Raw genomic sequence first — 24,625 nt, 5'->3', positions numbered from 1 at the left:
GGACATTTCCTAGGTGAGGGGAGCCAACAGGGAGACATTTCCTAGGTAAGGGGAACCAAGGGGGAAGTTTGGAGTGAACTGGGTTAGCTGACCTCTTTAATTTGGCTTTCAATTGAAAAAGAGACATGTTGATAAAGTCTGAACAAACTGACAGCAAAATGAGAGACTGAATTTGTTTTGTTCTGAAGAAAAGGGGCACTTGCTCTTTCCAGCCACAAGTTGTTCTCAGGTGACTGAGAACCTGGTGTAAGTGTCTGAGGACAATCTCCATGACAAGCGGCAGTCCCATAGGGAACTCAGTCACCATCATTCACTTTAAATAATTAATGTCTTGTCGAGGGGCCCGCACACAAGGATTGTTCATCCAGTGCTCTGCACCCCTACGGTAGTTGTAGACTGCCCACAGGAGAAGCTAAGACACGTGAGAGAGTGTTCATCACCTTTTAGGAAGTGACACTCACAAGCAGCACAGTTTTGACCAGCTACACTGTCCTTAGAAATTGTTCAGACTTGATATTAAAATGAAACTAAAAGAAAATGAGAAACCACACTTTCAAAGCCAACAATGCCAGATGGGCACCCACCCACTGGAACTCTGGCTGGCTCTGTGTACAATATGTATGGAGCCTTTACTTGCAAGTACTTAACCAAATGGGGATAGCTGTAATTGGCTGAATCTTTGGATCAGGATAACCTGGGATAATTTAAAATTACACTGGCCACCTTTGGGGATCCTTTGAGCTTCCAAAACTTGTCTTTTTGTGCACTAGATTTGACAACCGTGGAACAGACAGATTAAATGCAATCTTTAATCTCTAAAGAGTTAAGCATGCCACCTTCCAGCACACCTGCTCGAAAACTAAAGGTTGCAGAAGTTGTAAATATTTAAAACAACAGCAAAATCTTGCTACGCTTGTATTGTGTCCTGAGAGCTTGGCTTAGTAACCATCAGGTTGGGCGCCCCAAAATATGGTCAGACAGAATTGCGGGTTGCACCCAATTTGCAGTCAGGTATGGTTGGACAGAAATATGGGTTGAACTCCATTTGTGGCTAGGGTCCTACCAAAATGCCACCAGCTTCAAGGGTGTTACATTGGCCATTAGAAGGAATGATCTAATTAGATAAGATTGCTTAAGATGTGCACTTAAAAGCAAAGCCTTCAAAATTCCAAAAGAGCCCTACTGAAAGTTTGGTTGCAAAAAGCTAATAAAAAATTAAGCTATAAAAGGTACTTAAAAGTCTATTAAATTATTGCTTTACAGACACCCCCATAATCGACATTCAAAGAGGGGCCCAGTATGAGCCTCTCTCAGAGTTAATGAGATCATAAGAGATTTTCTGGGAAACTTAACGTTATTCCCTTAAACAGTCAATGGGAAACTTAAATTAAAAATTAATAGAGTTGTTTAATACTGCCAAAAACACAGTTTGGATCCAACTATTCTTTTTTAAATTAGTGAGTTTTGTATTGTACCCGATTCATAGGAAACATTTAACGAAAACCATTTAAGGTCTCTGCTTGTGTCTGTCTGTGTATCTATGTATGTCTATGTGTACGTGTTATATATATGTGATATTTTTCTACCTCTGGATGATGTAATTTCTAAAAGAGCTCCATTAGCAGGCTTAAAGTAAGCATTTATATAAATTGTTTCTAAATGTAATGGAAACTAACCCAAATGTTTTTCAAGTTAACATGATATCATCTTTAGTAAATGAAAGCTTATTTAAGTTTGTTGGTTTGATGAAAATAAGCATGTTTTCAGTATTCTAAAAATTATATAAAATTCCTAAAAATCTGATATGTCTTGGTATAATTCTAGTCGTTATCTTAAAATGTGGCTTATAAAATAACCAAATTTCCTTGTAATTACATTATCATGTTAAGTCTTTTGTCATTGCCAGATCGTCACTATTTTACTCCAGTGGTTTTACAAATACATTTCATCTTCAGAGAAATTCGCAACAAGGCCTCTGACACATCCAACATTTGACACACATGGACAGAAAGCTTCTACAGTACGTTGGTTGTGTGATTTATCCTTTTTTGCTGTGAAAAGTCAGTGTTGGCAGGCTCCAGGCTCCTGTCACTTCAGCAAGTGTGTGAGGACACCCTGAATGCAGTGACCACGGGCCACTGTGACGTGTCACCTGGCCGTTCTGTCTTCTTACACTCAGACTCTGTCATTCCACCTATATTGGGGAAGAAGCGAGGCCAGTGCAGAGCCCGAGTGGCAGGCACAGCCTGAGAAGGTGGAGGGACTCTTGTCACACGGTGGCCACCACTGTCTCCCTCAGTGGACGGTCGTTGCCAGGGGCCTGGGTCTCTGTCTTCCATCCCCTGAGGCCCCGCCGGACGTGCAGGCTGCCACTCCATGATGACTTCTGGAGAAGGGGCTCTTGCTAGCACACAGACCCTGACATGAGTGAATAAAAGACACTTGGCCTGCCGTTCTCGTCAGGTCCGCCCCTGACTCACTCAGGAGAGTCCTGTCCTGACCACGTTTGTTTCTTGAATATGTGGTTGGCTCACATTTTCAGGAGGTCAGGAAACACCTACTGTGCACTCACTGTGTTCATGTGACAGTCAGACGCTGAGAACCACGCTGCAGGAAGAGTGCTCTGACTTGGCACAGCAGGTGACAGTCTCGTTGAGCACCTGGCACAGGGTAGACACTCAGGCTGCATTTCTGAAGATCCACACTGTTCTCTCGCAGATTACGCTCAGGTCCCAGCACCTCCTGACCAGCAGCAGAGTTACTCACACCTTCTGAGGGTCATTCTCTCCGCAGGGGCTGCATGGGAGCTGCTCAGGTGCCTCGGCCTACCGTGCAGCCTGACGTTCCCACAGACCACTTCAGATGGCCTTGGCGGCCTCAGCACTGGGGTGGATCTGTGTGGCAGCCATTGTCCTGGGGCCTGTCCTGCCCCATGGTTGAGCCCCAGGAATGTATCCCCTCCCCAAAGGATCCCACACTTGCCTTTCTCTCTCCCAGGGTGCATTACCCAGCTACCCTCAGACGCTCATGCTGTGGCGACCAAGAAACCCAGCCTTTCTTCCACACAAACCTTGATATTTCACACGGAGCAGCCCAGATTCAGCTTGAGCTGGAGACAGTGCTTGGAGTCCCTCTCGCTGTGCTTTTCTCAGGGGCCACACTGAGGGCATGCTGAGCAGTCAAGTTTAAAAGGAATAATCCAGAGATTGTGGTCACCTTCTCAAACCAGGAGTCCATTGCCTTGCTAGGGAGGCAAACAGGTGGGATGTAGCTGGTGGGGGAGCTGCCCATGAGGAGCAGAGAGACTTGGTCTTGCTGTCGCTCTGGTAGGGTGGTGCCAGCTGAATTGCCAGAGAAGAGAACAGGAATCTGTGCCCATCAGAAAAATGCCATGTGTGCATCTACCCTCAGAGATGGAAAGTGAACAGGCTCAGGCTTGTGACCCGAAGCTGTTCCTCAGGTGCAGTCATCCACCTTCATTACAGCGAGAGACCACTGAAGATGAAGCAAAGGCCTGATAAAGTCCCTGTTCCTGACCGACTGTACGCCAGGAGCTGCCAGGTGCTGGGGATGCGGTGGTGAGAAGCATGCATTCATTCCAGCTGGCGCATCTCGGGGCTGGCTGCCTCTCATGAGTCTGGCCTCAAACTAGGAAATCAAGATGAGGTCACCTGCCCCCAGAGCAGCCGAAGGAGGCCGTGTTCATGAGGGGATTCCTTTGGGCAGATTCAACCCCTCCCCCTGATCTTCTCAACCTTGCCTGTATGATAGAATCATCTGGGAGGTTACTGATTGATTGTTTTGATGTACCGTATTCAACATTTGGTGGACATTTGGCTGGTTCCACATTTTGGCTATTATGAATAATGCGAGAACTTCATGTATGAGTTTTACTTGGCCCAGCATTTTATTTTTTGGATCATTCGCATACAAGTGTCTGTGTGAACGTGATCTCAGTGTTCTCGAGTGTATACATAAGGAGTGGGATCACTGGTGCCTTCATTTAATTTTTTAAGTTTGGACACTTTTACCACGTAATTCATGACATGCTCAGTGACCCTGAGTCCAAGACACCGAGTATTGATTTCCCTGAAGACACCTCGGGCTATTACCTACAGGCTCCTCAGAGGCTCTGCCTGCTTCTCCGAGGTTCTCCCTGGACATCAGGACCCTCCCGGTGCCCCATGCTCATCAGGGTGGGAGATGGGCCTGGGTCTCGCTGATGCTGCACAGCTTCCCGCTGGATCAGCTCAGGTCCAGAGCTCCTGGAAAAACAGCTCAAATGAGATGCTCCCCCATCAACCTTTGCGAGGTGGGAGCTCCGGATTCTTGCCTCCGTCCTCTTCCTCCTTCTCTGTGCTGCCTCCACCATGTTGATAGGGACTTCCTGTAACCCTCAAGATTGTCAGAATAACTCACATTCTTTCTTGGCCATCCTTCACGCCCAGCATCCATTCCTGTTGCTTTTTCTACCACATCGATATTTTTAAAACATTGACATGTGAGTCACATGATGTAAGACCATTTTAAAGTGTACAATTCAGTGGTTTTAGCGTATTGTCTATGTGGTGCAACCACCCCCACGATCCCATCCCACGCATTCCCTTTGGAGAGCTCGTTTTCACCATCATGAGCCCCCTGCCACCTCAGAGGAACGTCACATGATAAAACCAGGGGGACCATGTGACCACAGAAGCTGCTCTTTCCTCCTGTGGCTGAGTTCTTTATGTTACCTTTTGAAAGAGGGTGGGGGAGGTTTTAAACCGATATTTCATCGAAGAGAAACTGAATCAGATTCTTGGGGGTGGAGTCCTGGCATGGGTAACCCCCCCCAGGGATCTGAATGTGAGCTGCAGTCAGAACCTGCCAAGAACCAGCCAGAGCTGCTCCAGGAGCAATTATACCCTGGTTGAGCGTGGGGCAAATTCATGATTCTGAGGGTTGGCTGGATATCTGCTGGTCCCCTGCATGCGCCACTGCCCCCACCACCCCAAATCTGCACAAAGAAGACACTAGAACCACCAGGGACCCCTCCTGAGAACTGAGGCCAGGACCCTGGCAGTCCCCCTTTCCTCCTCCTATCAGCGCTCTTCATAACCCAGATCACCACTCAGATGCTAAGTTGGGTCCCCTGCGTGGAAGTCCTCAGTGGCTCCCCATGGCCTGTAGGAGGGTGAGGCCCCTGGCGGACCCGAGCACCCACCTTGCATTTCAGCCTCATCCCCTACCTGCCCCATCCACTCCTGCCTCCCCCTCCGCACTCCTCCATTCCAGCCAAGGTTCCCTCTGGCCCTCTATGACTTTGCTCCTCCCTCTGCTGGGTCCCCATCTTACCAAGTTCAACCCTAACGTCCTGGCTTCTTGGTCTGCCCCCTGCTGCTGGACAGTGGTCATTCCCTCCCCCTGGGCACAGCACACCCTTGTGGTCTAGCCTGGCCCTGCACTCCCTGGAATAGATCCTTTCCCTGTCTTCTCACCTCCTAGAGAGACTCAGGTGCAGGGGCCACAGCAGGTTCCTCGGGGTCCCCAGCACCTGGCACAAGGTCCAGCACCACCTGAGTGACAGTGACTGTGAATGAGCGGCGGGAAAGGGAGGTTGGGCTCTGGAGGCCTTTGTAACTTTTGAGATTTTGGGGGACATCAAGAGTCCCCGTGGATGTCCTAGCTCCAATGGGGTCTCTGAAGGAATGAGGGGGACATAGTCTGAAGACCCCAGAAAGGAAAGCATTCACAGCATCCAGAACTTTCTTGGACTCAGGGTGGTGAGAAAGCTTCAGAGCCATTGTCACTCTCTTCAATCACCAGGTCTGCTTTTCCTGCGGGCAGGGGTAAGGCGGGTGAGGATGGAGGTTGGTGGGGTTCAGTGCAGGCTCAGGTCTTCAGCGCTGCCCTGCTCACACCAGCCTTCCATGGAAAATGTCAGAGAGGGGCAGTGAAGGGTGTCCAAGGTCCAAGACCTCTGTCCTGCCTGGGCATCCCAAGTGCCTGCCTGCTAAAAGGGCAGGAACCAAATGCCAGAGCCCTGTGTTAGGGACGCTGGGCATGGAGCCCTCCCTCGTGCCCCTAGGGTATCTTGTCGGGAGGCATCAGCTCCTGGGCTTCTAGCACCAAGGACCTTCCTGGGGGTGTGACATCCACAGCAGGGCTCCAGGCTTGTGCCAGAAGCCCTGTGGCCCGGGATCCAGCCCCTGATCCTCCCCCTGCCACCAGCAAGGCCCTGTCCTGCTCCGCAAGCCCCCTAACCCCCAGGGCCACCTCTGCCAGAGGTTTAGGAGGAATGGTGGGCACAGTAGACAGTCTCCAAGATGGCAGCAGTGACCTTGGCCTCTTGGTTTCACACCCTTGTGTGTTCTCCTCCTGTGTCAAATCAGAGCAGGGCTGTATGGTGACAGAGTATGGTGGAGGCAGAGGGGTGTGAATTCTGAGGTTCGGGGCCATAAAACCATTTTGGCTCCTGTACTGGCCCTTGAATCCCTTGCCCTGTGGGAATCCGGGCACCGTATTGTGAGGACACTCAAGCAGCCCCATGGGGAGACCCACGTGGAGAGGAACAGGCTCCCTGCCAACAGCTGAGCCCAACTTGCCAGCCCTGTGAATAAACCACCTGGGAAGTAGATCCTGCAGTCCCAGCCAGGACTTCAGATGATCGCAGCATCCTGAGGGACCCTGAGCCAGCTGCTCAAACTGCTCCTGAATTCCTAACCCACAGAAACGGTGACACGTAAACAATCAATTTAATCCATTGCATTTGGGGCAACTTGTTACCCTGCATCAGGTCACTAATACAGCCCCTCTCGCTCTGGGGATGTGCCCTCTCTCAGATGCTGGGTGTGGATGGGAAGGTTGTTCTGCCTTCCTCCAAGCCCCTGGCCATGTTCCTTGACCATGAAATGGAGAAGGAAAGAGATGAGATGTGGCCCTGGAGCAGCACAAAATCAGACGCCCTCAGCCAACATGATATTTTTCTCCGTTTTAATTAATACTTTACAAAGTACAAAATACATTGTCTTTTTGGAGAAACAGTTGGTATTTTTTCTCTCCATCACATAGTACATGAATCTTGAGGGTTTCATGTTTCTTCAAGAAAGAAAGAAAGCGTGAGGTTCCCCACCAGGGTGTAAGGTTGCCCAGTTCTCCCCTCTCCAGACCTTGGGACAGATGTAAGTGCCACTGCTACTGCTGGAGACCTAGGGAAGGCCAGGTGAGGGCTAGACCCCCGAAGATGAGGTCCTGGGCAGGGTAAGGCTCCGCAGAATCCCAGTATACCCCCAACATCCCCTCACCCCATCTCAGGGTAACAGAAATGATCTTGGCATAGAGCAGGATCTTTTGTTTGTTACCGTCTGACCCCAGTTTTGGAGCCAACCCTGCTCAGTTCTTCCCTGGACCATTTTCTGAATAGCTAAACTGAGGCAGGGGACAGGGACATTCACTGGGCTTGGCCTGTGACTTGGGACATGAATTTGGCCTATTTTTCAAACCCACTTCCCACCCCTTCTCCAACTTGCTGGACCCTCTTCAGGGATGAGCCCCAGTAGGCGAGGGGGCACCAGCACCCAAAACCTCTCCCTGTGAACAGTATCCTCAGGACTGGATGCTTCTGAAGAGCCGGCTCAGCAGGTCTTGCCCCTTTGGGCTGCATGGACTGCCAGGCCTCGCGCTGCACAGCAGAGCCCCTGCTGGGGACACCTCTGGCCCCTCCACAGAGCAGATTTACACAGTCAAGTGGGCTGAGGCAGTCCTGCATGCAAGGCCTGCCACATCACCATCAACTCCACATGTGGCCCCCTGGTAAGAATGCTACCGAGGCCTCAAAATACGGGATGAGTCAGTCCCTCAGCTAGGATTTGGGCTCTGCACACGTGTGCTCACACAGACACTAATGTGGATGACACGGCACATGTTCACACCTAACATGTGTGTGTTAACACACGTGTGGCTGTCCACAGAACACTGTCCTGACCCGAGGGCAGGGGCCACCTGCACTCCTGGCTCTCTCAGCCTCCCACCTTCTTGAAGCAAGAGCCACAAACTCCCTCATCACCAGGCTGCCCACAGACGCCAGGGGCCGGGCCGCAGGCTCCTACCTCCACTCCAGCCACTCCTGGTGCCGCCTGCCTCAAGGCCAGAGGCTGCCTCAGCCACCAGCTCCTGCCTTTACCTTCCCAAGAGAGCAGGCGTCATAATGGGGGGGACATCAAAGCTGAAGGTATGGAAAGGGAATGAGAGACAGTTAAGCTTGTCCTTTTGCTGGCTCTAATTTGAAAATGAAAGAAAGAAAAGAACCAGATGAGCTCTGAGAGGTAGGAAGAGGTCTCTCCTTCAGCGGGGCTCCACTCCCCTCAGGACAGCCCCGCCACTCTTCCCAAGCCTGCCCTCTGCTGGGCTGACCATGGTCCACCACCCTGGTTTCTCCCCTCCCAGGAGGCCTCTGTGAATGGAGGGCTGCTGCCCCTCCCTCAGCACAGTATCCAGGAACCTGAAAGGCCAAAGCTCATGTCTTTCCATTGCTGGGAGACTCCATCATCCTCCCCCAGGTTCCACTCACGAAGCCACACCTACTTCATTTCTCCATGTAGGTGACAGCAGTGACTGGCTGCTCCCTGCCCTGGCATACAGTAGGCACAGATATATTGGGGGTATTTTCTTCCTACCCCTGCCCAGTGTCCACTCAGAGAGTGGCATCAGAAATTCCTCAGTCACAGGGCTGTAGTGCTCTGCTCTCATGTGGGTTCTCCGCAAGGCTCCTCTCTTTGCTGGGGCTGGCAAGGGCCCTAGTTGTCCCCACCTCCAGATCCAGAGGCTCAGATAGGCGGCCCAGGGTGGTCGTGGGACTCCTAAAGTTCTTCCAGGGAAATGCTGCCAGGTGGGTGAGCCGGTTCATCTTTGATTATCAGGCAAATGGTGCCCTGGCTTGGGGTGGGATCCTGGCCCTTCCTATCTCCCCAGAGCCTTCTCTCCTCACCTCCATGGCCTCCTCTGTCCTCTCAGAGGGGACAAGCCCCACAAGACCAGTCGTATTCTTCTGGACACTACACTGGTCCCCGAGGCAGTGTTGCCTGGTGTGGGAGACCACAGTGGGCAGCTCTGGGTCACCAGGCTCCCTCCTTCTCCTCAAGGGGCCTGTGCCCTGGAGTTGGTGGGAGGGGGAGAATGCTGGTTCTTGAGGGGCTCTGGACCCCCTGAATCTTGGGGAGGAGAGTTCTACATGCCTCTCCAGCTCAGATGTGTGCCCTGGGCTGAGGGCAGTGGCATGGGCAACACCTGCTTGGCGGCTTTGGAGACCCCCGTGGAGTAAGGAGGTGCAGAGGTGGCACTGCACGTCTCTAATGGATTAGCTTTGGGGGCTGAGGGAGAAAGGGGTTTCTTGGGAACCAGGGGAGGCCATGCTGACGGTTGAGCCAGAGCACATTTTTCTAATTGGGGGTGAGGGACAAGGGGTGGTCAGGGCTCCCTCATCCCTCACTCTCTCCTCCTTGAGCTCTCACCACTCTGGAATGTACAGGGATGGTGTAGGGATGGGCGAGGCGTGAGTGTTTTGCAGAGGGTCTGAGCTTTCCTCACAGGGAGAAGCACAGAGGCAAAGACACACCCGGGAGCCCAGGTGGGGGCTCCAGTCACTGACCCACCCTGCCTCTCGGCAGCCTGGCCCAGGAACACCATTGTCGTCCCGTGCACGTGTCTGTCCAGCCAGGGCCCAGAGATGCTCAACACCAACAGGACACACTCCTCAGGCCTCCCTGAGCCATTGGCTGCCCTCACTGCCTTTGCCTTCAGCCAGTAGGAAACGTGGCCATGGGCCCTTCCACTGGGGAGTGAGGGCAAAGGTCATGCAAGATGGCGGTGCCCAGGAGAGCTGAGGCATGAAGCAGAGAATGGCACTGGCAGCCCTGGAATTTTGCTGATGTGGGATTTCCACCCCTGCGCAGATGGCTGAGCTTGCCAGATGTAAGTCCCCTTGTCAGCCCAGCAGAGTGAAGGAGAACAGCCTCAGATCACTGATGGTCCAGCTCAGGGCTACCCCAGGTGTCCTGCACCAAGCACAGAGCAGAAGGGACTGGGGACCTCCCTAACCACCACCCAGATGAGAAATCTCCGGGAAAACCTTGGCCCTGAGTCCCAGAACTCCCTGGTCCCATGAATGGCCCAGAGTAGAGTTCACAGGGCTGTGGGGAGGACAGGATAGGGGCTCAAGGTGGGCGCTGGTATTTTAGATGAGTGGGAAGGCATGAATTTTACCACATTTTATCCTTAGGAGTGTTGGAGGAGCAGGTGCAGTCGTGTCTCCATATCTGCCCTCCCTGCGTTGATTCTACTCACCTTGACAACTACCGCTGCACTGCCTGCTCCACATGCACTGATCTCATTCAACGGCACAGAATCCCCACCCTGGGAGCAGCATTGTCCCCATGTCATATGGGGAATTGGAGGTGCAAAAAGTGTCACCAATGCCCTCCTTCAGCTAGCAAGTACACCTGGTGTGGAACTGACGGTCAGGAAAAGTGTTCCTGGAGTTTCTACCTGCTGAGCTTGGCCGGGTTCTCACACTGCCCTGGGCGGCACCGTGTCTCCCGGGTTTTGGGAAATGTGTGGAGGCTCTTTGGGCTGTGCCAGCGAACGGGGGAGACCACTGTCATTTAAGGAGGCAGAACATGCCACAGACTGAAGAATTGTCGCCACCCCCAACCCACACCCAGGGTGCCCAGGTAAGAACCCCTGGGAAAACTGGGGAAGGACATTCTAGCTCTGACCTCGCTTAGTCACTGGGGATAAAGAAGGTGCTCCTAATCAGCACAGGTGGCTGGTCCCTGAAGGCATGGGCACTCTGTACTTGGAGCATATTAACAAAGACTTTGAAACACTTAGAGCCCCAGAGTGCTCTGGTCCTTTCACCTTCTGTAAGGAAGGATCCCCTTGGCCTTGGAGCTGGGTTGAAGGCCACAGGGTCAGGGGCCTTGTGTGACCTTGAGGGAGACTCTTGTCAAGGGCAGCCCTGGGAAGCTTCCTTGAGCCCCACTGACCCCACTGTGCTCCTTAGCATCTCTCAGACATAGCCCCGCCCCGTGTCAACCCTTGGTTCATTTGCTGGGACTCCCTCCCAGGCCCCTGCTCTTCTTTGCCCTAGCCCCTGTCCAGCCTCCCACCACCACTCTCCAACTGAGCTACCAACCCTCCTCGGTCCTGCCCACCTGTGACCAAGATCACAAACTAGGTCCTGCTGGTCAGTCAGAGGCCACCACTCAGCTGGGCTTCACCCTGATGGGGGCCACCTGCAGCAGGAGCTCTGCAGCCACACTGGTGGGGCCTGGTGGACACCTGAAAGGCTCTGGGGAAGGAGACCCTGGGCCAAGCAGGGTCAGGGCTGCCTGCACTGCCCACTGTTCTCCCTCCAGCCCTCCTGGGGCCAGGAGGGATAGGGGTGCACAATCTCATCTCTCCACCTTTTGTTGTGACTCACAATTGCTGCTGGTTTTCTCCTGGTGAAGTGAATGTGCTTTTAAAAAATGTGAGAAATTGAGAAAGGTGTAAAGAAGAAATTAATAATCGCTGCTAATCCCTGCCCGTGTAACCGAGCAAAGGCTCCTTCTGCTTGCTGCAACCTTGAAGCCAATCAATCACAAGATGAGTCGGTGGTGAGGAAAGGGATTTACTCGATTAGCTAGCAAAATCGGAAGATGATGGACTCATGTCCCAGAGACCATCTTAAACAAGCACATAATCTGAGGCAGTTCTGTAGGGACTAGTGGGCTGTGAAGGGGGCTCAGGAACATTGACCATCTGGCATCGGAGACTGGAGACATCACACCAGGTCTTTCAGTTGTCATCGATGATGGATGCCGGCATAGACGATCTTCCTGAGGAGGTCGTCATGTTCCTAAGAAACTCAAAAGAATAAAGTAATCATCGATCACTCTTGGGATGTACGTGTGTCAGCCAGGATTATTTCCCAGACCTGTTTATCTGCTAGGCTAAGTGCAAGGTAAAACACACAGAGCTTGAGTGAGCTAGTCAGACGTTACTCTAAGTTACAACACGGCTTCCCTCGAGTCAACTTGCTCTAGGCCAGTATCACCCACGGGTAACATTTGGCAAATTTTCTCCTAGGCCCTGCTGCATTTGTGCTTTCACTTCTTGTTTTCCTCATTCACATTAATTCGTAAGCATTTTCTGAAGTCAGCACAAATATTTTCCAGCTGTATTGAGGTACGATTAACAAAGAAAAGTTGTATATATTGAAGGTGTACAATGTGATGATTTCATGTATGTGCACATTGTGAAATGAATACCACAATCAAGCTAATGAAGAGTTCCGTCACCTCCTGTAATAACTCCCCCTTCTTTTAATGCTAAGAACTCTTAAGATCAATTCTCTTGTGTATACAATGCATTATTATTAACTCTGGTCACCTCGTTCTATATTAGATCTTGAAAACATCCTCATGTTATAACTGAAAGTTTGTACCCTTTGACCAACATCTCTCATTCCCCTCGCACCCACCAACCTCCATCCCTTGTAGGCACATTCCACTCTCTGTTTCCACGAGTTTGACGTTTTTAGATTCCACGTGTAAATGAGATCATGTAGTGATTGTCTTTCAGTGTCTGGCTTATTATGCTTAGCATAATGTCCTCCAGGTTCAACTGTGTTGTCAGAAAAGGCAGGATTTCTCTCATATTGAAAGCTGGATAATATTTAATTGTAGACACATGTAATGTTTCTTAATCCAATCATCCATCAACAGACACTTAAGTTGTGTCCATATCTTGGCTATTGTTGTCACCAACTAACTGCCTCGAGTAATTCAAAGGCAATTTCGAAAGCACTTAACTGTTTCTTTTTTGTTGTTTTGGTGAGGAAATTAGCCCTGACCTAGCATCTGTTGCCAATCTTCCTCTTTATGCTGAGGAAGATTTGCCTTGAGCTAACATCTGTGCCCATCTTCCTCCGTTTGATATGCGGGACGCCTGTCATGGCATGGCTTGATGAGCGGTGCATAGGTCGGCACCAGGGATCCGAACCTGCGAACCACAGGCTGTTGAAGCGGTGCGCCCAAACCCAACCACTACGCCACCAGGCCGGGCCCTTAACTCTTTCTCAAAGTTGTTTCTCTGTTACGTTAAGAGACGCAATCACCAACCACCCTGAACCAGTCCAAACTGCACTGCAAAAGCAACGCCTGCACAGATGGGCCAAGAAGTCTCCAAAGTTACTTTTGCTTCATTTTAATGTTAAGATCTCCACCCCAGGAGGAGCTTAAGCCTTATTAGCATAACATGAAAGGTAGGGAAAAGCACGTTTTCAAACTACGCCTGGGCTGGCTTATACCCACCTCTATACGTGAGGACGAAACTTTCCTTTTGAATATTTATTCCCTACCAAAAATAAAAGGCACTTGTTTTCCCTTGCTGAGAGAGCCACAGCTTTGGAAGTGATTCCCTATGGTCCCCTTATTTGCGGCAAATGAATTGTACTTTGTGTGAGAACAACTTCTAGTAAAGGCTTTGATTTCAACTCACCAAATAGGGAACTCATTTTGGTTCGGTAACATTGTGACAAGTGCTGCAGTGAATATGGGAGGGCAGATATCACTTGAAGATACTGATTTCATTTCCTTTGGAACTATACCCCGTAGTGGGATTGCTGCATCATATGAGAGTTCCATTTGTAATCTTTTGAGAAAACTCTGATCTTTAATCTTTGAGAAAACACTGTTTTCCATACCGGCTGTACCAACAAAAATCAATTCCAGGTGGATTTTAAATCTAAACGGGGGTTTCTACAACAACTTCTCTAGTAAGTACCTTAGAAAAACAGTTTCAAGATCTTGGGGCAGCCAAAGATTTCGCAGAACACAAAGAACAGTAAACATAAGGAACCAAAAGATAAACAGGAAATTATTAAAAATGAGAACTGTCAGTGAAAAGAAACTTTTAAGAGAGGAAAAAGGGCAGGCACAAAGGGGATAAACACTTGCCATGTATTTATCTGACACAAGACTCTCATATAGGATATTTGACTAACTGGCATAAATTTATAAAAATATTACAGACAATCCACGAGAATAAAAGGGGAGATTTCACTAGGCACTTCAAAAAAAAGATAACCAAATGGGAACAATGAAATGGAAAAGGGCTCCACGTAATTACTCAGGAGGAAAATGCAAATTAAAACCACAATGAACTACCACTACACATACACCACCACGGTTAAAATCAAACCTCTGACGGCACCAAGGGTTGGTGGAGATGCGGAGAAACTGGAACTTTTATACACAGCTGGGAGTGCAAACTGTTTAATCCGCTTTGATACTCTTTGATAGTATCTCCTAAAGGTGGACGTACACATACTCCATGACCCAACAATTCCACGCTTAGGTATATACCCAACACAGATATGTTCATATGTTCACCAAAAGATGTACAAGATGTCCAGAGCAGCATTTTTTGGCATATCATCAAATTGTAGACAACCCATTCTGCATCAGTAGTGGAATGGATAAATAAAATGGGTTATATGTTTTATAGTGGAATACTATACAGAAATAAAAATTAACTACAACCGCATTCAAGAATATTGATGAATCTTACAAGCAAAATGAAAGAAGCCAGACACCAAAGAAGACACTCTGTATGACTCCATTTAAATAAAGTTCAAAGACAAGAAATACAAATTCAGAAGTTAGAATATTGGTTCCCCTTGGGAGAGAGAGGGAAGTGACCTGGTAGGGGCGCATAAGAGGGCCGTTGGAGGGCTAGTCATGTTCTATTTTTTGTGGGTACTGGTTAGCGGTTTTGTTCCCTTTGGATAATTCACGGATCAATGCAAGTATGATTTCTGTACTTGCTGGTATGTATGCTATGCTCCAACTTGCAAATCCAGTCTCATGATTATAAACTTTTTTACTGATTAGTCCCAAAGCACACGTGTTAGTGCGAGACTCCAGACTTATGGGTCTACATTCATATCCTGGATGTAACCTCTTCCTACCTCAGAGACCCTGGCCATGAGATTAACTCTCTGGGCTTCAGTTTCTTCATTTGTAAAATGGGTGACTTTTGGAACCTCTCTCTTACTCGGTGAGATAATTAACTCCTTGCTGGCACAGGGCAAGAACTCCATAACTAATGGCTCTTGTAGTTGTTCTTGCCATCCTTAACTCTTTGGGCTGGGGAGCTGGTGAGCGATGGCCTGTGGTGGAGGGTGGTGCAGGATGGGGATCCAGTCAAGACACATGCTCCAGGTGAGGGTTCAGGGACAGAGCAGAGCTGAGGCTGAGGTGCAGGAGGAAGGGCCAAAGGCCTGGGGCTCCTCCTTCCTTCCCCATCTCGGTTCCTGCCCCTCTATAAATACAGGAGGTTAACTAATCGGGTGATCTCTAGCTGGTTAGTCCTTCCAGCGTGGACATTGGAGAGTCGGAAGGGTGATGGAAATGCCATGAAAAGCCAAAATCAAATTTCCCAGTTTGATCCACACTCAAACCCAAGGAAACAGACCTGGGAGTTAGGGGAGGTGGATATAGTGGTGGGATTATGGGTCTTATCTATACTCTTCATTGTACTTTTTTCTATTTGGGACAGGAGCCACCTGAAACAAGGAGCCACCTGGGTGGCTGAGGGCCCAGGGGTGGTCCCCTTATCTGAAGACACCACATGAAAGGGGGTCCCTTGGCCCGGGAGAGCAGAGACTTGCCCTCTGTGGATGGGATGGTGTGGAACTCCCTGGGCTCAGGGGTTGCTCTGTCCACCCTGCTACAGCCCCTCCATGAGGGACATCCCTGCATTTGACGTCTTGCAGGGGGTCCACACCAAGAGGAGGGGGTTCAGGCTGTCAGTGCCCGGCCTCCAGGAGCCAGTGACCTTACACTCTCTTCCCCCTCACCTGAATCAGCCCCCAGCCTCCACTCCTGAGTGGAGTCCCATCTTCCCAGCTTGGCCCATTAGAACCTGAAGCCCTCTGAGATGTTCATCTTGGAGAGGGGACAGTCTCTTGGTGTGGCCCTTGTCCCTTCCAGGGTGTCTTCCCCTCCCTGCCGCCTGGGCCTGGCCTCTCCCTGGGGGAGTCTGAGTCTCAGAAGCTGCACCTCAGCCCTCTCCCAGCTGGCAACATGTGTGCACACCATGCCCACAACCTGCTCCACCGAACCGTGCACACTGCAGTGTCCACAATCCATGCACTGAGCCTTGTTAGCGGTAAAGGTTTGTCCTGCACAGGGAAGCAGGGGTGGATGGTGAGGAGAGAAGGGACATGTGAAATGCACCTAGAGCGGGGAGGAGTGAGGTGACCTAGGGACACTGGGAGGGGTGTGGGCAGCACCGTGGGACCTTGTGGTCTGCCGTCATGATGTGACGGTGGGACCAGCCCTGGCTCTGCACCAGCCTCTGCCCCTCTCACAGCTGGGGCAGGTGCAGAGAAGGTGCAGAGCTGGGTCCCAGGGTGGATTTCACTTGGCCAGGACCATGGAAGGAACAGGACAGAGCTGCAGGACAGGAGCGTGGGGCTGTCCTGGAACTCAGTGTGTGCAGAGGAAGGAAGGACGTGACGTAGGGGAAGGAAAGCGAACGTGGAACAAGGTTGGCAGACGGAGACCCAGTGGGCTGAGGACTCATCAGGGGAGGGAACCTCCAGTGGGTGGTCTGGAGAGACACTGGTGGGTACTAGCTAGAATGGGCTGGCCATAAATGGGGGTGTCGGTCATGGTGGAGATGGTTAAATGCTCAGAGTGATGCCAAGGCAGTGGGTGGTGGGAGTTGAGTGAAGGTGGGCGGAGGACAGGGCCTGAGGGTCCAGGATGTCAGAAAGATCATCTGGGTGGATGCAGGGTGACAAAAGGGGTCGATTCACAGTGGTGGTGGAGAGACAGACACTGCGGCCTTACACCCACACCTTGAAGTGCACACACAGGTGAACACACAGACACACACTCCCCATCAGTGCACAGGGTGCAGTTTGGCCCATAGGCTCAGTGCAGCTGCTAGATGTGCTGGCCCAGGTAGGTATCCCACTCTGTGTGGCCACACCACTGCTTTTAAGGCCCCTCCTGCCCTGTGGAGACCCCCACTGAAGAGCTTCATCATCTGCATGTCCTGGTTATTCATCTTGTCTTGGAAGTAAGCAATGCCATGGTCCCTCTCCAGGATGAACTAGGTGTTGATGATGGGTCTCCACCCTGGAAGCAATATGGGTTAGGGCCATTTGGACTTGTTGGGGTTCATGCAGTTGGGGAGGGTCTTAATGCCTGAAGGCGGGAGAACAGAGTGGGGGAGGCCCCAGTGCAGGGAGCTGCGAGGTCAGGAGGGATGCAAGCTCAGATCCCCAGCAGTACAGAGTAGACGTGTCTGGTGGCTGGCAGGGATGCTGTCCACCCCAGGTCTCTCTGCTGGCCTCAGATCACTGCCATCAGCCAAGGCTTCCTGAGGCTTGTTTGGACAAGTATTCCCATATGTTGCAGGGAGCTTAGGAGCAGCTGACCTGAACCCCAAACTTCTTTACTGGGTCTCTGGATGGAATAAGAGAAGATGATGGAACTGTATCAGCATGGTGTCATGTCCCCTGAGGGTGATGACTCTGTGAGGTAGAGGAAGCACAGGTGTCCTGTCCCTGGGGATGGGGCCAGTTTCAGTGAGAAAGGCTCACAGGTGGAGGGGTGCCCAGCAGAGTGTGTCTGGGCTCTGGGAAACTGGAGAAAGTCGGTTCGTGGATATGGTGTGGAAAGAACACGAGCTGCGTGTGGGGACCAGCCGGAATAACTGATGGCTCTGAGCAGTAGAGGGAAAACTGTCTCCCGAGGTGATGATCTGAGGTTTTCAAGGGACAGGCGAGGGGGGCTCTATCACATGAGTCCTCATCCAAATTCACAGTCTAGGTGGTCACCTGGCACATTCCTGCAGAAATGCTGCCCCCTGGAAGCCCAGGCCCTCCATGCAGCTGAACCAGTGGCCACTTACAGGTTTTGAATTTCGAGGTGATGATTCCACAAAGGGCACTTTAAGTACTTTCAATCCACTGGGCTTCCTGGACAACAGAAGCCACCTTGGAGCCTTGTTCTGTTGATGGAAGCATCCCAAGGTCTCCAGGGGGTGAGCCCCGACTGTTGAAACCAAAAGGCACCCTCCTCATTCTTCACTCAACGCCCATCCCGCCTCCCCCAACCCAGGGAAGCGCCACTAGCCTATCCATTCGGCCCAGCCCCTGCCTGGCCTGGGGTTCTGAACCATCTTTACTCAAACAAAATTAAAGGATAGGGTCAATCCTGTAGCCCCTTCCATCACCTCTCATCAGCCTCCACTACCATGATCTTCTGAGCTCACGGACCCCCATGACCTCCCCCACCAATGTCCCCAGGAAGTACCAATGTGGCCACATAGAATGAACGGTCAGGAGATTGTCCAATGAATCTTGCAAACTCCTCCTCCCCCAATCTCAGCCAGAAACACACTCCTTGGTGAAGTCCTCGCATCTCAAGCATGATGAGGCTGCGGGCTGCAGGTGGCAGGACTGTCATTCCTCTTGGGACAAGCTTGTCCATCTGCTGCTCAAGGAGACGGTGAAGGTTGGGCTGAAGACTCCATCTGATTTCTCTTTGTGTCTCCAGAGACCAGGATGTTATAAAACAACACCCAGCAAGTGTGGTGGGCGGAGAGAATGATCTACGGAACATTCAACCTCCTGACTAATTCCTCTTGTCCCTGAAGGATGGGAAATTTGGCCTCTCATTAACAGATTTCAGAATTGCCCCCTCAAGCCTATTCTAAGGACTTATAAAGCTCATCTTGCTGACAGCGCCCAACAGGATCCTGAAGAGGCTGTCAGCCTACTGTGGGGAATATCCCGCCCATCGCCCCCGCCCATCCCACTTACAGTGCTGAGCCGACAGGTGAGCCTACCTGGGCCGCACCGGCTATAGCAGGATGACAGTGGTACTGTCTTCCCCTTGCCCATTTGCCCACCTGTCCTGTAGACAAGAGACCTCTGTTCCTTGTCTCAACAGAAGCCAGTCCGAAGCTTATATTCCAGGCTCAGAGATCACCAATAACTATCAATCTATCGAATTTCTAGCTCACATGAGAAGTACAAAGACTCCCCTTCCTCAAGCACCCGCAGCACAGGGCTTTTGCAAGATGTGAATGAGGTAAGGTGGGTAAAGCATTTTTCAGAGAACCACCCCAGAATTAGTTCTCAGTACACAATGGTGACTCACGGTTACGTTCGTTACCATCACCACCATCTTTATTGTGTTGAGTCTGCTAGAAAAACCAGCACATTAATAATGTAGAGGATGTTGGATCAACTTGGCAGGCTGCGGCCTGGCTCCAGAGCACAGGTGGGGGGTGAGGTCTGTTTCCAGGACCCCAGGCTCAGGATTGGGGAGCTTGGAAGTAGGAGGGGAGGGAAGAACACCCACATGATGAGCATCTTGAAAACCAAATGACCTTGAAGTTCATTGTGAAGCTGAAGGGCAGCAGGGCTGATACCACTTTTCCTCGAGGTTACTGGTCTAGCCCAGGGCTTTCTATACCATTTTCCTCAAAGCTGGAATAAAAGGATGTCTGTAATAAGAGCTTTAGGGAGAAAAATGCAAAAAGCTGATAGAACTGAGCCCAGATGTCTCTAAAATGACTAACATCGGAGCAGATGTGCATAGCTCAAGGAATATGGACTGTGAAGTTGGATGAAATAGAGAAAGAGAGATCAAATGGTTGAGGGAGCTGTGGGAGACAAACAGCCATGTGTCCCCACACTTGGGTTCACCCTCCCATCTGATCAGCATAGGAAGCTTACACTAATAGGAAACGTCCTGTAAGATTTCCATAGGAGCTGCCATGGCCCTAAGATCCTGAAGAGGAGGGGCAGTTAATGGGCCCTTTAAGAGGAGAACTCCAAAAGAAATTGGATCCCTCTCAGAACTGAACATGCCCCCAATCCAGATCAAGGAAGGTGTGAGCAAGCAAGAGGAGAGGATGGAGCAAGTGTGCATGGAGCTCACAGTGATGGTCAAGTGGATCTAGACCCCATTACCTTAGAGGTGTCCATGTGTGCTTTAGTAATCCTGGCCTCATAGGTATCCATCGATCCATCTATCCATCCATCCATCATGCATCCACCCATGATCCATCCATCCACCATTCATTCATCCATTCATCTATCCCTCATTCATCCATCCAACGGTAAACCACACATCCACCCACCCCTCCATCCATCCATTCACCCATCCACTCACTATCCTTGCATCAACTACCCTTTCATCCAACCATTCATCATCCATCCATCCAGCATCCATCCGACCATTCATTTAATTGAGGAACATGGGATGAAAATTATAATGATTATGTGTCCAGACCTTCCTTTGTCCTGACACCGTTGAAGGCCTCAGGTCCTCTAACCATTACTATTGCCAAACCGTTTCCCCTGAAATCAAGTACAGTTTCATTCTGATGATGAGCACACATTGCATGATATTCCCCAGGTTTTGGGTGTGACCAACCACCAGGATCTGGTTTCCCAGCACCAGCTCCCACCTCACTCCTGGGTCTGCTGGGAATCACTTTCCTTGAGAGGCTAAGGACAACTCTCAGAACTGAATGAGACCAGTCTTTTCAGGGGTAGGGGAGAGGGAGGACCTAGACATGGACATTTAAGAAGGAAAAGGCAAAGAGAGGGGAACTTGGGTCCTCAGGCCCGGGTGGACAAGACTGAGGCCGGCATGTTGACCAGCTCCGAGAGAGGGACAGTGGGCGTAGGGAGGCAAATGGGCAGACAGGGGGCAGGAACCTTGTACTGTACAGTTGGGGATGCCTGGAGCCCAGGCCTGAGTGTCAGGGATGTCCAGGTCACATAAGTACCAACAAGAGGCACAGAGGGCTCACAAAGAGGTGAGGCTGTGACGGTCCCTGTGGGAGGGTGGTGACTAGGGACTGGGTGGCACTTAGATATTTGCAGACCTCAAATATTGTTCCAACAGCACCATGGATTTTTGAAGTTGACAACACGTTTTGTAACAATGTGTTTGATTTTTAATGGCAACCCCAGCGCAGTAGTCTTGCAAAATATAAACACATAATAGGGACAACAGTCCTCACATTTATAGATGGGCTTATAATATGTAAAGTTTCTTCCAAAACATGACTTTAGCCTCTGAGGAAACTATGTCTTGGAAAAGCTACCTGACTTGCCTATAACTTCACCAGGAGTAAGGGGTTAGCAGGGACCCATTGTGGATGGAAATCTGTCCAAGGCCTCACTGAGTTCCCCTCTCCCATGCTGGGCAGGAAGATGTCCCGCTCTGCCTGGGAGACACCATCAAAGACACAAGAGAGCAAATTCTGGCCCAAGTCCACCTGGGGTTCTGAACAACAGGACTGAGACCCTAACCCAGTGCAGGTGGCTGACCTGGGACACACACGTGCCCACTGCCCAGCCCTCCCAGAGACTCTCAAATGACCTCCACAGGGTGGGTAGGAATAAACTGGGTCCCTCAGCTCACAGCACGAAGAGCAGACTCAGTCCAGCAGTCACAAGGGACAGCTGCAGGGCTGGGTGGGGGACCCTACACCTCCTCCCTGCTCACCTGTCTGGCCCTGGGCTGACCTGGAGACAGGATCCTGCCCCTCCCTCATCTTCATAAAGGCCCCTCATTTTGACTTGTAGGTGGTGATTAAATCATTTTTGGGGGGGATCCTGTGAATTTATGTTCTTAATTTTGCATAATTAGCCATCATTACTCTTGGGTTTGATTTCTTCTGAGAAAGCTTATCTGGAAGGGAGAATGTTATCAGAATGGGAAGCAGTACACCTCTGCATTAAGAGCTAGCAAGATAAAGCAATGGCTTCCTCGTATGTACCCCCTACTCCTATGGTCTTTGCTGCCCTAGCCCCAGGGATCCTGGACCAGCCCTGGTCACTCCAAGCTCCCCTGAGAGAGCTGGTCCTAGTCCAGGCTCCAGCTCCAGCCTTGGAGCTGATGTCGCCACCCCGCCCTTTCCTACCAGACCTCTTGAACTACAAGCAAAGTGTCCAGCCTGCTCTAAATGCCCCCACCAGGATGCCCATGGCTCCCATTGCAGCCCCCTCACCCCTTGCAGGCTGAATTGATCTCCTTTCCCTCAAATGTACCCTGGCTCCTGTGTTCTGTACTCCCATCAGTGCCCCCAGTGACCCTGGGAGACCACATTGACCTTCATGTCTGCTACCCATACCACCAGGTCTGCTGGCCCCACACACGCCCCTAATCCACCTCCTCCCTCTATTACTGCTGCTCTTCCCCCGTTCCAGACTTGTGAGTACTGGGGTGACTGCACTGACTGACACACCCTGAGTGGTCTCTGCTTTCCCTGCCCCTCGTTCCTACTCCATTCTGCTCCCAGAACTTTCTACCAAATGCAAATGGCATCATCTTGCTCCTGTGCATGTGTGGGTGCATTTGTGTGTTTGTGTGCATGTGGGTATGCCTGTGTACACATGTCTCTCTGTGCATATGTTTCTTTCTATTTGTATGCAGCATGTGTACACGTGCATATATGTCTTTTGTGCCCACACATATCCATGTGTATGTGCGTAGACGCATGTGTGCATGTGTGTTTTCTGTGTGCATATGCAGAGTTGTGTATGTGTCTCTGTGTGTGCATATTGTGCTGCATATGTGTCTGTGTGTGAGTGCATGTGTATGTGTGTGTGCCAGTGCATGGCAGGGGGAAGGCTCCAGAACATTCCCACTGCTACCAAGTTCTTGCTCCAAGGGGTGGGTGAATCCAACTTTACCAGGCCCCATAACCTTCTGTGAACCCTCTAGCCCCAACCATGCTGCACCCCTGCTGGGGTGCATCACGCATATGGGAACCACAAAGCTCAGGGCTCTCTTTTTTGAGACTTCTTCCAGCTGCTCCTGAGGAGGGTCAGCCACCCTGTTGTGTTCCCCTTTCATGGCTCCTCACACACCAATGACTCCATCAATGGCTGCTGTAGGCAGGAAGGTATATTTGCATTCTGTGTTCACTGCCCCACCCAGAGGCCCTTGGAATTGTTCATGTCAGAGAGACGGATCCTCACTGATTCTCTAACAACACTACATGCAATGCCCTTCCCATCCAGTCAAGGGCCAGAACCTCTGAATATGTTAGGTTTCAAGGCAAAGAGACATGAAAGTGCTCATGGATTAAGGGGCTGGTCAGCTCACCTTGAGATGGGAGACATCCTCGATTGTCCAGGTGGGCCCGGAGTAATCATATTTCTTACAAGTGGAAGAGGGAGTCAGGAAGGTCAGAGGAGAGAAGACGTGAGGACGGAGGCAGAGTCAGAGTGATGTGATGTGAGGAGGACTCTGCTGGACACTGCCGGCCTTGAAGTTGAAGGAAGAACCCAGGAGCTAAGGGATGCAGTGACCTCTAGAGGTTGGAAAACGTGAGAAAATGGATCCTCCCCAGAGCCTCCAGAGGGAACCTGCATGAATTAGAAAAACAACACTGGTCTGTTGAAATTGGTGATTTGAGCAGCACCACTTCAGCTGAGTCAAGAAGGCGTCCTGTTGTCCAGTAGACAAGGAGGCAGGGGTGGTCTGCACAGAAAAGGTACAGGAGGTGTGTCTATGTGAAGATACCTGGCCCAGCCCCTGCAGGACCACAGGCAGAAGTTGTTCTCCAGTCTTCAAGTGGGCGTTTCAATGGGTTGTGATTCAGCCTGAGGTGGAGAGCACTACCCCTGGGCATGAGATTGGCCTGTGTGAGTGTGTGTGTGTGTGTAAGTTTCTTAGGACTGTTGTAACAAATCACCACAATGTTGGTGGTTTAAAATAACAGAAACATTCTCTCACGGTTCTGAGACCAGGTGTCTGAAATCAAGGTGTTGTCAGGGAGCTGTGTTAACACAGCGCAGATCCCAATGAGTGATACCTGTGGCCTCAGCCCCATGTCTGAAGGCCCAGGGTGGCCTACTGACTGGGCTCTTCCTAGGGTGGGGCTGGGGTGTCCCATGGCCCCCTGCTTGCTGCACATTCTCCAGGCCGATTGTCCAGACATTTGTGAATTCTGTGAACTACAGGATCATCTCCTTGTAGTATATTTCTGCTTAAATTAGCTAGAGTTTCCTCTGGTATTTGTAGTCAATTACCCTCATTGGTCCAGATGCTCATAAAGAAAAAATTCACCCCTGTGACCCTTGCACTTTGAGATCGATGGCAAAACTAGCTTTCCAGTGTCCTTGGACTGGGTCTGCCAGACAGTAGGACAATGAAACGTACAGCTTGTGAAGGGAAATAGAAAACTCCTGGAAGGTGCATTGAGAGCCTACAAAACTTGTGTGATCCAAAGAATTGCTACAGGGACTCAGACAAGTCCATGAATGAGCATGTTCATTGCAGCATTATTCACAATAGCCAAAGGGTGGGAACAACCCAACTGTCCACCAACGGAAGAATGGATAACCAAAGTGGTCTCTCCATGCAATGGAATATCATTTAGCCATAAAGAGGAATGAAGTTCTGACACACACTTATAACATGGATGAACCTTGACAACATCATGCTAGGTATTTTCATATTGTAGGATTCCGTTTATAAGAAATGTCCCAATTCAGCAAATCCATAGAGATAGGGAGTAGATTAGTGTTTGTCAGGGGGTGGGGAAGGGAGGGAGG

Source organism: Diceros bicornis, chromosome 31 (assembly GCF_020826845.1).
Source record: "Diceros bicornis minor isolate mBicDic1 chromosome 31, mDicBic1.mat.cur, whole genome shotgun sequence".
NCBI classification, from domain to species: Eukaryota; Metazoa; Chordata; class Mammalia; order Perissodactyla; family Rhinocerotidae; genus Diceros; species Diceros bicornis.
This window is presented reverse-complemented; position numbering follows the sequence as displayed.